Below are 12702 nucleotides of genomic sequence, written 5' to 3' on the forward strand. Positions count from 1 at the left end.
CCTTTGAGCTCCCACGCGTTGCTCCCCTGAGACACAGCCTCCAGGTTCTCCAGGATTAAAATGCAACTGCCAGCAGAAATTCAACACGGGAGCAGATATTTAGAGAGAAATAGGATCATCCTTTAGCAGTTTATTAATAAAATTGCTATCCTAGTGACAGACGCAGGGACAAAGGAGACAGCTTGCCTTGCCAGGATTGAAACTAAACTAAATCATTTTTTAAAAAATTACCTCGCTGGACTTGGGGTTTCTGTACAACGTGAAAGCATCTCCGCTCCCACCCCGCAAACGCCCACCATTGACAGCAGCAGCTCTGACTGTATGTGCTCACAAATTCTTATCTACTCTTCCTCCTAGGAAGACCAACTACCCCAGGATCACCAGCTCTCCTCGAACCTGGGCTGGACTTAGAGCCTTAAGACTAGCAGTTCCAACAAAGGGAAGGGAAATGGAGGCAGCTGAAATGGATCAGTGGGTGAAGATGCTTGCTGCCAGGCCCACTGGCATGAGCTCAATCCCTGGGGCCCATGTGGTAAAAGGAGAGAACCGACTGCCAAGGTTGTTCATGGTCCTCCACCCATGCTGTGGCAAGTATACATGCACACTCAAGTGCATGCACGCGCGCGCACACACACTCTAAGTTTAAAATGTAATAAAAAATGAAAGAAATGGGGGAATGGTAGCACCAGAGGGCTTTAACCCACCAGACTCCACCCGGACGAGTAATTAAGGCTAACATGAGTTGTGATACCACATATCCTGTGAGGAGATGGGACTGTGCCTCTGTCGTGACTCACCCCAAATCCATGGCCTCCGATTAATACGAAGACTATCAAGCAATCCTAAACTAAATTATCACTTAGAAAACACCTGACCTTCATTCCCCACATATCAAAGGTACATCTGGAACCTGTCACCGACTGAACACTGGAGGTTTGGTAATTAAATCTAGCGTGGCATTTGAGGGTAGGTTCAGGGACTAAAAGCATCAGTGGAAAAACTGGGACATTAAAACTGCATCCATGACTTTATCTGTAGCGTTATGAGCCCATCATGGGGAGGACACACTGGGGTTGTGAGATGATAATACGGGGACACTGGTGGGGGACATGAACCCTCTGCACATAGATTCTTCATGGCTCTGAAGTGTTTACAGGTGGGGGGTGTCTCGTTGGTGAAGTGTTATCCCCTCAAGTGGATGGTCTGAGTTTGATCTCCAGAACCAACAAAAAACAAGTCAGGTACAATGCAATCCCAGACCTGGGGAGGCAGAGACGACTGGATCCCTGGGGCTCACTGGCCAGAAGGATCGATCTAATCAATAGGCCCAGACCAATACACACACACACACACACACACACACACACACACACACACACACACCACGTACGCTTGCACACATATGAATGCATACACATACAAACCTACATCTACAAACACGAAACACTGAGCTAAAACATTTTCAGATTTATAATTATCTTCAAATAATCCATCTCATGGAACTGTGACCTCTAATACTTGTCCACATGAGGACACAGAAAAGTCAGCCATCTTTGAACCAGGAAGCAAGTCATCACAAGATGCCAAAGCATCGGTACAGTGATCCTTGGATTTCCAATCCCAGAAGCATGAGTAGTAAATCTCCATTGTTGGTAAGCAACCTAGGATGCTTGGTCACAGGCTGAGACTCCCTAGTCAGGACCCACACAGCACTCTCAGGAGCTGTGGTCACCTGCACAGGAGTGGCTCCATTAACGGTCTGCCTCAGAAAGAGGAGTCTAGTCATGAGAATCCCTCAGGAAAGGCAAAAAAAAAAAAAATCTAAATAATCCCTCACAGGTGTGCCTAGAAGCTTGTCTCCAATGTGAGTGTAGATCAGTGCTTCTCAGCCTGTGGGGCATGACTGCTTTGGGGCTGAATGAGACCCTTTCACAGGGGTCACCTAAGACCATCGGAAAACAGATATTTGCATTATGATTCATAACAATAGGAAAATTATAATTATGAAGTAGCAAGGAAATTTTATGGCTGGGGGTCACCACAGCATGAGGAACTGTGTTAAGTGGCCATAGCGTTAGGAAAGTTGAGAACCACTGTTGTAGATACTGCCATGGTGACAATCAGTATTACCACCACATACAGGAGTAGTGACCCTCTTATAAAGAGACCTCAGAAAACTCCCCTGAGTGGGGACAAGGCAAGAAGACAAGGCTGGCATCTTGCCTTCCCCACCTCCAGGACTGTACGAAGCAAGCATTGCTTGCAGACGGAACCCTAGTCCATGGTACTCTGTGGCAGTAGCCCAAATGGTCTGAGATAGTGTCTGTGCCCCTCAACTGTTTGCTGTTTTGGTTTTGGTTTGGTTTGGTTTTGCTCTATGCATATGCACGCCTGTGCCTAGTGTCTGCAGAGGCCTGAGAAGGCATTGGATCCCCTGGAACTGGAGTTATAGGTAGCTGTAAGTCACTACACAGGTGCAAGGGGACTGAACCCACGTCCTCTGGGGGCCATCCATGCTATCAGCCACCAAACCGTTTCTCTAGCCTCTGTGTGTACTCAATTTATTGTCAACTTGATACAACCTAGAGCCACAAGAGGGAACCTCAACTGATAAACTGCCGTGTGTGTGTGTGTGTGTGTGTGTGTGTGTGTGTTCATGGGTAGGGAGACAGGGAAGAGAAAGAGATGGAGATGGAGGGGGAGAGAAAGAAGCAAAATAACCAAGAGAGCCTTCTTCTATGTATGATTCCTGCTTGAGTTCTTCTCTTGACTTCCCTCAGTGGTGGACTGTGATGTGACCCAGAATGACAAGCCAAGAGACCCTTTCTCCCCTAAATTACTTTTGGTCATAGTGTTTTATCAGAGCATCAGAAACCAAACTAGGGCAGTGCCTGACCCATGCTGAAGGACATCTTATAAGAAGCCACCTCATCTGCCCTCAAATGCCTCTTGTCTTTCAGATTGCAAGTGACAGTGGCTGATGATCAGTCCACGTGAGTGGCATGTCTTTGTGAAGAGCGAATAATGGACAGACTCTAATTTTCCAATTTCGTTGGTCCCAAACTGTGAAAAACAACACCTTAGCTTGGCAGGACCAACAGCTGGTAGAGGAATCCAAGAACTTGGAAGATTCTAGATGCTGAAAGCATGTTTCGGCTAGGTGGTAGCTCAGTCTGTGGTGTGTTCCTCTTGCAAGCAGGAGGACCTGGTTTCCACCCTCAGAATCCGCATGAAAAAGCTGGCATTGTGGCATGCCCTCACAATCGCAGTGCCAAGGAAGTGGATAGAGACAGGTGGGTCCCTAGGACTCATGGGCCAAACAACCTAGCCTAATGGGTGAGTTACAGGTTCAGTGAGAAACTCTGCCTCAAAAAATAAGGTAGACAGTTGTTCCGTCTTCTACTTGTATACACACAAAGGCACATAGCACAGACATATACCTGCACACACACAAACATGCACACAGACACATACATACAAAGCTTTGAATCCTACACTCCAATCTAGTCAAGATTAACCCCATCTCACCTAGCAGAATGAATCAGGGAAACAATCCGAGTTCCATATGTGACCACACCAGAGGAGAAAGCCTCCCTCCTGCGGTGAAGAGGGATCCATGACCTCACACAGCAGCAGAGTCGGACCCAGCCCTAGGAAGAAGCCACTTCACGCTGCACTAAGGAAACAGGCTTGGAGAGCAGGGGTGGGGTGGGGGTGACCTCAACCCATTGGCGAAGACCTGTACTCCGAGTTCACATCTGCTGGCTCTCCCTCACAGTCTAACAAAGGCCACCCACCCCTTCGATTTTTTGGCCCAGACTAGAAGGTGGAGAAAATTACAGCTCTTTTTTTAAGACTCAAAGGCAATTAGAGAGGAGCTGATAAAACCTGAGCTAGGTGAGGATTCTAGTGCTGATGTGTGACATCTGTCATTGTGTGCTTGCGAGGTTAAGGACCTTGTCAGTCAGACCAGGTTCTCCAGTGAGTTTTTCTCCTGGGAGATGCCAGGCCCCAGCATTGCCTCAGCTAACAGCATGTGGGCTGATAAATCAAAGTCCCCATGAGATAGAATTCTCTATTTCCACAACAGATCAGAGGATCCCAGGCCAGCCAAAGCTACCGGATGGAGCTGACCCCCTCGGCCTTCACCTGCTATTTTAATTCTGCCGGAGTCATGCTGACCTCCTTCTGGTCCCTCAGTATGGATAATGTGTGTTCCTATCCCATCTTTGTATAGGCTCCTCTCCCTGCCTGGAAGCTCGGTGTGTCTTCATGCCCTTCCATCATCACCCTTCTCTCTGAAAACAACACCTCCTCAGTCAGGTGGTCCTGAATACAATCCTTCTCATCTTCGGATGGTTTTGCTGTCAAGTGGAAATGTCCCCCACAGGGTCATGCATTTGAGCATATTGGTCCCTGGCTGGTGGTGCTGTTTGGGACATTGTTGGAATCTTTGACACCAGTCCTTGCTGGAGGAAATGGGTCACCAGGGGGCGGCCTTCAGGGTTTTTGGCATGGTCCTACTTTTCTGTCTTCACTCTGCTTCCTGACTGCAGCTACACTGTGACGTCACCTCACACTCCTGCCACCACGCCTTCACTACTGTGGTGGTCTGCGTTCCTCTTGAACCGTGAGCCAGAAAAACCCTTCCTTCCTTAAGCTGCTTCTTATAACATGTGTTGTCACAACAAGAAAAGTAAACAATATAGGGTCTCAGGGTTTCTCTGTCGCTTTGGAGCCTGTCCTGGAACTAGCTCGTGTAGACCAGGCTGGCCTCGAACTCACAGACCTCCACCTGCCTCTGCCTCCTGAGTGCTGGGGCTAAAGGTGTGTGCCACCACTGCCTGGCTCTGAATTCTTTTATCAGTGTGGTTTTGAGATTCCTGCATGAGGTTGCAGGTTTCAGTGTCTTATCTTGTGTGGCCCTGATAATCTACTGGTCTCAGCTTTTGCCATAAAATGTTTTTTTTTATTTTTGTTTTGTTTTAGTAATTCCACCCAGGCTCCTCATGCGTAAAGCAGTTTTCCATTATGTTCCCAGTGGAAAAATTGTTACTACAAGGAGCTAACAAATAGGAGGACAGCTCATAGGGTCTGTAGGTTCTCTAGAGGAAGAGAAATGATTATACATACACACACATGCATATATACATATACATTACATACATATATGTATATACACACATGTATATAATTTACACTATATATACATATACACATATGTATATAAATTAAATTGGCAGTGGTCATATGCACCTGATATTCACGTGTAAGACTGAGAACCCAGCAGCTGCTCAGTCCATGCCCCAGCAGTCCCGATCTGGTGCCGAAGGCCTGGAGGACTCCTAAAAGCAGCCTGTCTTCGGTCTACTTTGGGAAGCTGAAGAAGCTGGGTTCTGATAGTGGGGAAGGACAGGGGCAGCAGTGACGATGGGACAAAGGCACCTGACAGCAACAAGTGAAGGCAAGGAGGTGACCACCCTTTCCGAGAGAGGGTCTTCCGTCTCTGTTAACCCTTCCTGGAGACTCCCTCACAGTGCTGCCCAAACATCAATTCCAGATACAATTAATCTGACAACCAAGATTAACCCTCATGGGATCTAACGCTGTTCCCTTATTTTGGAGACCAGAAGCAAATGCCAGAGAGAAACGAGCAGAAGTGGAGGCTTGACTGTGCTGCCTCCTGCAGGAGCGACCACAGGCTCTTAGTCGGTCTAAGATATCCTGACCTTGGCCGTCAGGATATCTCCATGCAACTCCACCTCTTCCAACCTGATGTACAACATGGAACTTACCCTCTCTCACCATGCCACGCTCACCCAATATCCCGCCCATCAGCACAGAGTAAGGACATCTGATCGCATCTTCTCCATGATTTTCATCTTCTTCACGTGTTTCCATACATAGTCAAGGACGGCCAACATTCAACACTATTTGTCACCTGAGTTTTGTGTTGGGCCGCATTCGCAGCTATCCTGGGACACAGGTGTCCCATGGTCTGCAGGACCCGACACCTGCCTGCCGCAGTTTCTAACACGATGTGACCGAGTTTCTCTGCCCTCCCAGGCACCACTCCCATCTTCCCCAGACAGCTGCATCTCAGAACATTTGTATTCATGCCATTGCTCACAGGAAATCCTTGTGTCAAAATGAAATTTCTTCAATAGTGTGTGCCAGTTGTCACCTCCTGTGTGTGGTTTATTCTTTATGGGTGGTGACAGTAACAGTTGCAAGTCCAGGACACGATGCATTGTCCCTGATAATGTCAGACAGAGGCCGGATCTGCAAAACCAATCCAGCCTTCCCCTGGTGACCCCCACTTTCCTGTTCATAGGCAATGAGGGGGTAAGAAAGGACTCTGGAGGCTCGCCTGCTTATGCCTGCAAAAAGGCGCCCTTTGCCTTCCTAATGAGGACAGATTTCAAACCATTCTGACACTGCATGTTGTCAGAGCGCCACCAGGGCAATGCTAGTGCCTGCTGAATAATGCATGAGAATCGATTTACGGCCCCAGGTGAAATTAACACAGTCGCTCTCATCTTCAGAACTTTTCGTCACCACCCTCCCCCGCCCCCTCAGAGGTGGGGAAATAGCACCAAGCACAAGCCTCACTCCCCGCTGGTGATTAAATCATATTGACAAATTACCCCGTGTTCTCGTTGGAAGGCTTGGGAATTTGTAAGGTAGCATCAGGCTATTCGGAAGTCAGAATGTTGAACACTGATGCTTGGATGGGTGGTGTGATAAACAGGGAGCATTGGGGATCTTTATGGGCTTGAAACAGACTGGCCCACCCCAGCCCCGACAGACTGACAGGTGAGGGTCTGCCAGGTAGTGAGCAGAGTAGGTGCCAGCTTCCTGGGGTCCACGGAGCTGAGATGGATGTGAGGGTCATAGGAACCATGGAAGGAAGCCACAGCCTTGCCAGCAAAGGCGCTATGATTGTCCAGGGGTCCAGTGGGACCTTCTGAGAGGCTGGCTGACACTCCCTGGTGCGTCCTGGCTTCTGCTCAATGAGGCATCAGACACACTTCTGCTTTCTCATATGAGAATGTGAATCTCTGAAACTGAGTATTCCAATATCTGGGTGTTGCCATGGTTGCAGAGATGAGCCACCTGGCTGGGCCCATGCTTTCCTTCCCTGGTGACTACCTGGCTACACCCTCCTCCCCGGATGATCATGACATTTAAAGGAAGAGGCTCCTCGGGGTTCCTAAAAACATTACATCACATAACCTGTGACAGTTAATCTTGATGGTCGGCCTGCTGGGCTCTGGAATCACCTGGGAGACACACCTCTGAACATGTTTGTGAGGAAATTTCTAGAGTGAGCTAACAAAGAAAACCAATTATACTGACACACAATTAATATTTTTAAGTATACTCTAATAATAAAAACTAAAATAAAATATAAAAGTGATGTGGAGATGTCTAAAAATTATAAATGTCTCTAGGGAAGATGTTAAGTGTTTTTTTTTTAAATAATGAACCTTGTAAAACAACTTAGGGTGTGTGTATGTCTAAGTTGGAGAAAAACAAGTAATTAGCCCATCCTGGTGGCCCACACCCATAATCTCAGCCTTTGAAAGGTTGAGGCAGAAGAATTATATATTCCAGTCCACCCTGGGCTACCATAGTGAGGCACTCCCCAGCTGTCATCTTAGACATTTAAGGAGGATATTTCAGGATAGTAATTGCGGCTGTCTCGGTCGGCGTCCAGCCTGAGAAAGTCAGCCTACGGCAGACAGCTACTGAAAGGCATCAGCTGAGGCCGTTCTGGTGAGTCTGCAGTTAGAAGCCTGCAAGGCCAAGCAGCGAGGTGGTCAGAACAGACGCTAACGCCCATAGCCAGAATGACCCCCTCTTTCCTCAGGGAGACCTGGGCTCAGTCTTTAGGGTCTTCAACCAACTGCAGTGGTGATTGACACTCAATATGTACATATTCCGTGCCACAGCCAGCAGATTTCACAAGTCGAGGCCACTGGAGCCTCACACACCACACATTCATCCTCGCAGCCTGCAAATGAGCTGGTCCCCCAAGAGTTACCGTCAAGAACCTCAGAAACTAAAACCACCACATACCTAGCAGACCCAGAAGAGGAAAAGTGGAAAGCAGAAAACGGGCCTCTATGCAAATTACCTCGGCCAGCTCCTCCCACAGGCGAGCATTTCACGGCTCTTGTCATTGGAGGACAAAACAGAAAAAATATTAAATGCTCCTAGCTGGAGCTGGCTGGCTAACTCAGCAGCTAAGAGTACTTGTTGCTCATCCAGAGGCCCTGAGCTCAGTTCTGAGCCCACACACTGAATGGCTCCCAACCACCTGAACTCCAGCTCCAGGGGATCCAACACCCTCTTCTGGATTGTGTTCACGAGGTACACGTCCACTCAGACACACCCAAGTACTCATGAGTAACAACTGAATAAATACTAACAGCTGAGATTCCAAAGGAAAAACGAATGTGCAGACAGCTTGCCTAGCTACCCCCAAACCTACTCATATTCATCACGGATCAGTCAAAGCCTTGAATGTGGGGAGCAGTCTGAGCCACACCCTTCTTTGCCAATCTATTGTGCTTCTCTACAGGCACTGAAGAGTCCGCTAAGGGCTCCCTGGCAACCTTCCTGATTCCCTGAAAGGCAAGATCCCATTGGTTGTTGATCTTCCTAACCGCAGTCCTGGCCTAACCTAGACCAGCCTTGGACATACCTGATTTTGTTCAGTCAACAAGCACTCAGCTGTTCCTTGGGAGGCAGCAAGTCCAAGTTCCCAAAGGCCTCTCTCTCTTGGTGTAAACTCCAAGATATGGGAAATAACCACCACAAATAACAACCAAAAAAGTTCCAGAGTTCTACTGCAGTGTGCTAACAGTTACTTCACACATCAGCATGAGGACAGGCTGTTTTGGGGACATGGGTATCAGCTGAAACCTGGTTGGAGATGTAGCTCGGTTAATGAAGTGTTTGCCTGGCAAACAGAGTCCTGAGTTCAGTGCCCAGAAGAGCATCAGCCATGCATGGTGGCACACGCCTGTAATCTTGGCACTAGGGAAGTAGGGGAAAGAGGTTATCCTTATCTACCTAAGGAGTTCAAGGCCAGCCTGGGCTACCTGAAAGTCATTAAAATACCACAGCCACTCCAGTTTCCTTTTTGTCTCTCCTTGGAAAATTCTTTAGGGGAAAGAGCCTGTATTCAACCATCTTGGTCTGAGATGGTCAAAGGTCAAAGAGCTCATTTTGAGGGAGAGAGGGAAGCAGGGAGGGACACAGGCTCTCCAGCAACCCAGTGTCCCCAAACCTATATCCCAGAAAAATATCCAATGTTCCCCCAACAACATGGTTACATGATGTGTGGTTTTGTGAGCAAATACTCGTATTTTGGCCATAGGCGGAATATTCTAAACAGTACTTCTCACATGACATGAGGACCGAGCACAAGAAGTTCACAGTACAAGCTCTCATTTCTACAAGAACTCCCTTTCCACTGCTTTGCTGTGTTAGGACTTACTGTGTGCACCGTATAAACAGGCGTTCAGTATGAGCCTCACCACTGGCTAAACAACAGTCCCAAATGCAGAAAGGTCCCGCGGCCGAGGGCTCATCCGATGTGTAGGGAAGCGAAGGGGGGATTTATGCTATTTATACTACGGCACCAAACGGCTTTTGAAATTATGTTTGTTCCTTTCTCCAAATGAAAACCTCATAGAGAAACAAACATGAACTAAGTTAGTTAATTAGTTAGTCAGTTAGAAAAACAAGTTCCAAGAGGTTAGAGTTGCCCAAGGGAAGATTCGTTGGGATAGTGAAGTGCTGTTCTGCTCTGTTTTCTTTGTTTTCTCTTGTTTTTGTTCTCTAAGACTTGTTTCATTTATTTATGTGTATCTGTGAATGTCTCAGTAGGAACAGAGGGAGAGGGGGAGAGAGAGAGAGAGAGAGAGAGAGAGAGAGAGAGAGAGAGAGAGAGAGAGAGAGAGAGAGAGAGAGATGGGGGAGCTGCAGGGATGGACCCCAGGATCTGACACACACTAGGCAAGAGCTCAAACCACATCATCAGCACTCTTAAATACACAGATCTGCCTTGGATAGGAGGGGGCAGAGCACTGGCACCAGGAAAGAAATAAACCTATCTTTTCTTTTTTGTTACTGCAGTCCCACAGATGGGTCTTCACGATGCTAATCAAGTTAAAAATCTCCAAAGCCGCTGGGGCGGGGTAGGGGTTGTTTCCAGTCATTAAAAACAGGGAAAGGATCCTAAACTTGGAACTAACTGAGTCTTATGTGGGGCTAGGGTCTCCGGACTGCATCTCTCACACAGCCATCTTTAGAAGCTCTCTGTGGAGACTGGCTTTGCAACCCTCAGTCCTCAGGAAGAGCCTTCGATCAGTTGTCAGGAAACGTGGGTCCACTCACTGCCTCTGAGACTGTGTATCATTCACATGACCATTCAGAGTCTGCGGCTCTCTCCCTTGAGCCAGAATGTGTCTTTGTTGTAAGATGGTGGCCGGTCCAACACCTCCACCCACTATGGAAATGTCCCGAAGGTCTGAGGCGACAAGCTAAAGAACACTGTTTCAGAGGAAGAAAACACAACGATACCTATTATGACAGGATGAAGCAACATGGCGGGTTGCTCACAGATACAACAAACTCATTAAAAACAAAGGTTCCCCGAGCCAGGAAAAAGACCCATTGGAGACTCCTGAGTCTCCCAGGAAACCAGAGCTGACAGTCAGGAGAGCAGGAGGACGACCTGCTCACACCTCAGAAGCTGATGCAGATGAACACTCAGGAGCCCAAGCTGCCCGGGTCCTTCATGGGATGTGCCATGAGGTCACGCGTGTTTCCCACACAGCTCCTCTGCGGACTGCTGCTATATTTAGCTCCCTGTTTAGCTTTCCTGTCTAATCAAACACATTGTCTTCCACACCATCTGTTTATAGCACAGGTAAACAGTATCGTCAGCAGAGTGTCTGGGTCACCACTGGGAGAGCAAACCTTGTCTTCATGGCGACTCATCTGTCCTAGGTAGATCTCGGTGGGCTCCTAGCTGGCCTCACAATGGGAGGCCACTGTGGCTAAGCACAGCCCCTGTGTTTCAAGTACACGTTTCAATCAACATTGACAAATTCTGTGACTGTGTATTCTATGTGTGTGCGTGCAAGCATGTAGAGGTCAAAGGTCAACTTCAGGTGTCATTTCTCAGGACCCAGCTACCTTTAAAAAAATGATAATTAATTTGTGTGTGTGTTTGTGTGTGTATTTTGTGTGTTGTATGTGTCTGTGTTTGTGTGTTGTATGTGTATGTGTCTGTGTTTGTGTGTTGTATGTGTATGTGTCTGTGTTCGTGTGTGTTGTATGTGTATGTGTCTGTGTTCGTGTGTGTTGTATGTGTATGTGTCTGTGTTTGTGTGTTGTATGTGTATGTGTCTGTGTTTGTGTGTTGTATGTGTATGTGCCTGTGTTTGTGTGTTGTATGTGTATGTGTCTGTGTTTGTGTGTTGTATGTGTTTGTGTGTTGTATGTGTCTGTGTTTGTGTGTATATGTGTATGTGTCTGTGTTTGTGTGTGTGTATGTGTATGTGTCTGTGTTTGTGTGTTGTATGTGTATGTGTCTGTGTTTGTGTGTTGTATGTGTCTGTGTCTGTGTGTGTGTATGTGTCTGTGTTTGTGTGTTGTATGTGTATGTGTCTGTGTTTGTGTGTGTGTGTATGTGTATGTGTCTGTGTTTGTGTGTGTGTGTATGTGTACACCACAGTGCACATATGGAAGTCAGAGGACAACTTTGCAGAGTCAGTTTTTTCTTTCCAAGGTTGTGCAGACTCCAGGGATCAGACTGAGGCTGTCGAGCTTGCATGGTAAGTGTCTTTACCTCACGGAGATTTTACACTAACGGAATAAAGAAAGTCGTAAGTCAAGGGGTTTTTAAATATATGGCCTGGATGGAATATCAGGTATGTGGGTTCGGAAAATTGGGGACGTCTCTGTAAGGATCGTCTCAGACGCTGTGTATGACAGCCTGGCTTTGGGTTGGAATGAGTGGTCAAGTTACCATGATCTTCCAGCTTTCGCAGTCATGGGTGTTGGTAGGTCAGTCACGGAGGCAGGCAAAGACAGTTGTTAATGAGAGGTTAAAAACAGCCACACACGATCTGGCTTCAGACTGGCAGCATTCCAACTCAGCCCAATCACAAAATCAGTCAATCAGCCTTGAAGAGTCTTTGCTGGGTGGGAAGCATTTTCTTCTCTTCTGGGAACTTCAGTTTACAGTTGGAATCTCCGATCTCACATCTTTAACACCTTTGCTATGAGCCTCAGAGACCTCACTGGAGACCTGTGGGACCTGGAGAAATACCCTCACCAAATGAGACCCTTGTTGCAGAGGCCAATGAGACACTTATGGACAGCAAGACCAGGAAAACGCTCCTTTAGCCCCGTGTCCCTGCTGTTCCTTCAGACACCGCCTTCTCTCACTTCCTTCTGTCAGATGCTTTTGTCTCTATCAGCAGCTCTCAACTGGGGGGGGGGGCGGATTGCGACCCCTTTGGGGGTCCAATGACCCTTTCACAGGGATCATCTAAGGCCATTAGAAAACACAGATATTTACATTACCAGTAGCAAAACTACACTTATAAAGTAGCAAGGAAACTAACTTTATGGTTGGGGGTCACGGCAACATGAGGAACTGTACGAAAGGACCCCAGC

General features: G+C 47.5%; 1 protein-coding gene across 1 annotated transcript in view; it reads right to left on the reverse strand.

Moving 5' to 3' along the window:
* The window catches only part of Tmem163 (transmembrane protein 163), a 181981-nt gene that overhangs the window by 9059 nt on the left and 160220 nt on the right, over positions 1-12702 (reverse strand). The window lies entirely within an intron of this gene.

This window comes from Microtus pennsylvanicus, chromosome 10 (assembly GCF_037038515.1).
Source record: "Microtus pennsylvanicus isolate mMicPen1 chromosome 10, mMicPen1.hap1, whole genome shotgun sequence".
NCBI classification, from domain to species: Eukaryota; Metazoa; Chordata; class Mammalia; order Rodentia; family Cricetidae; genus Microtus; species Microtus pennsylvanicus.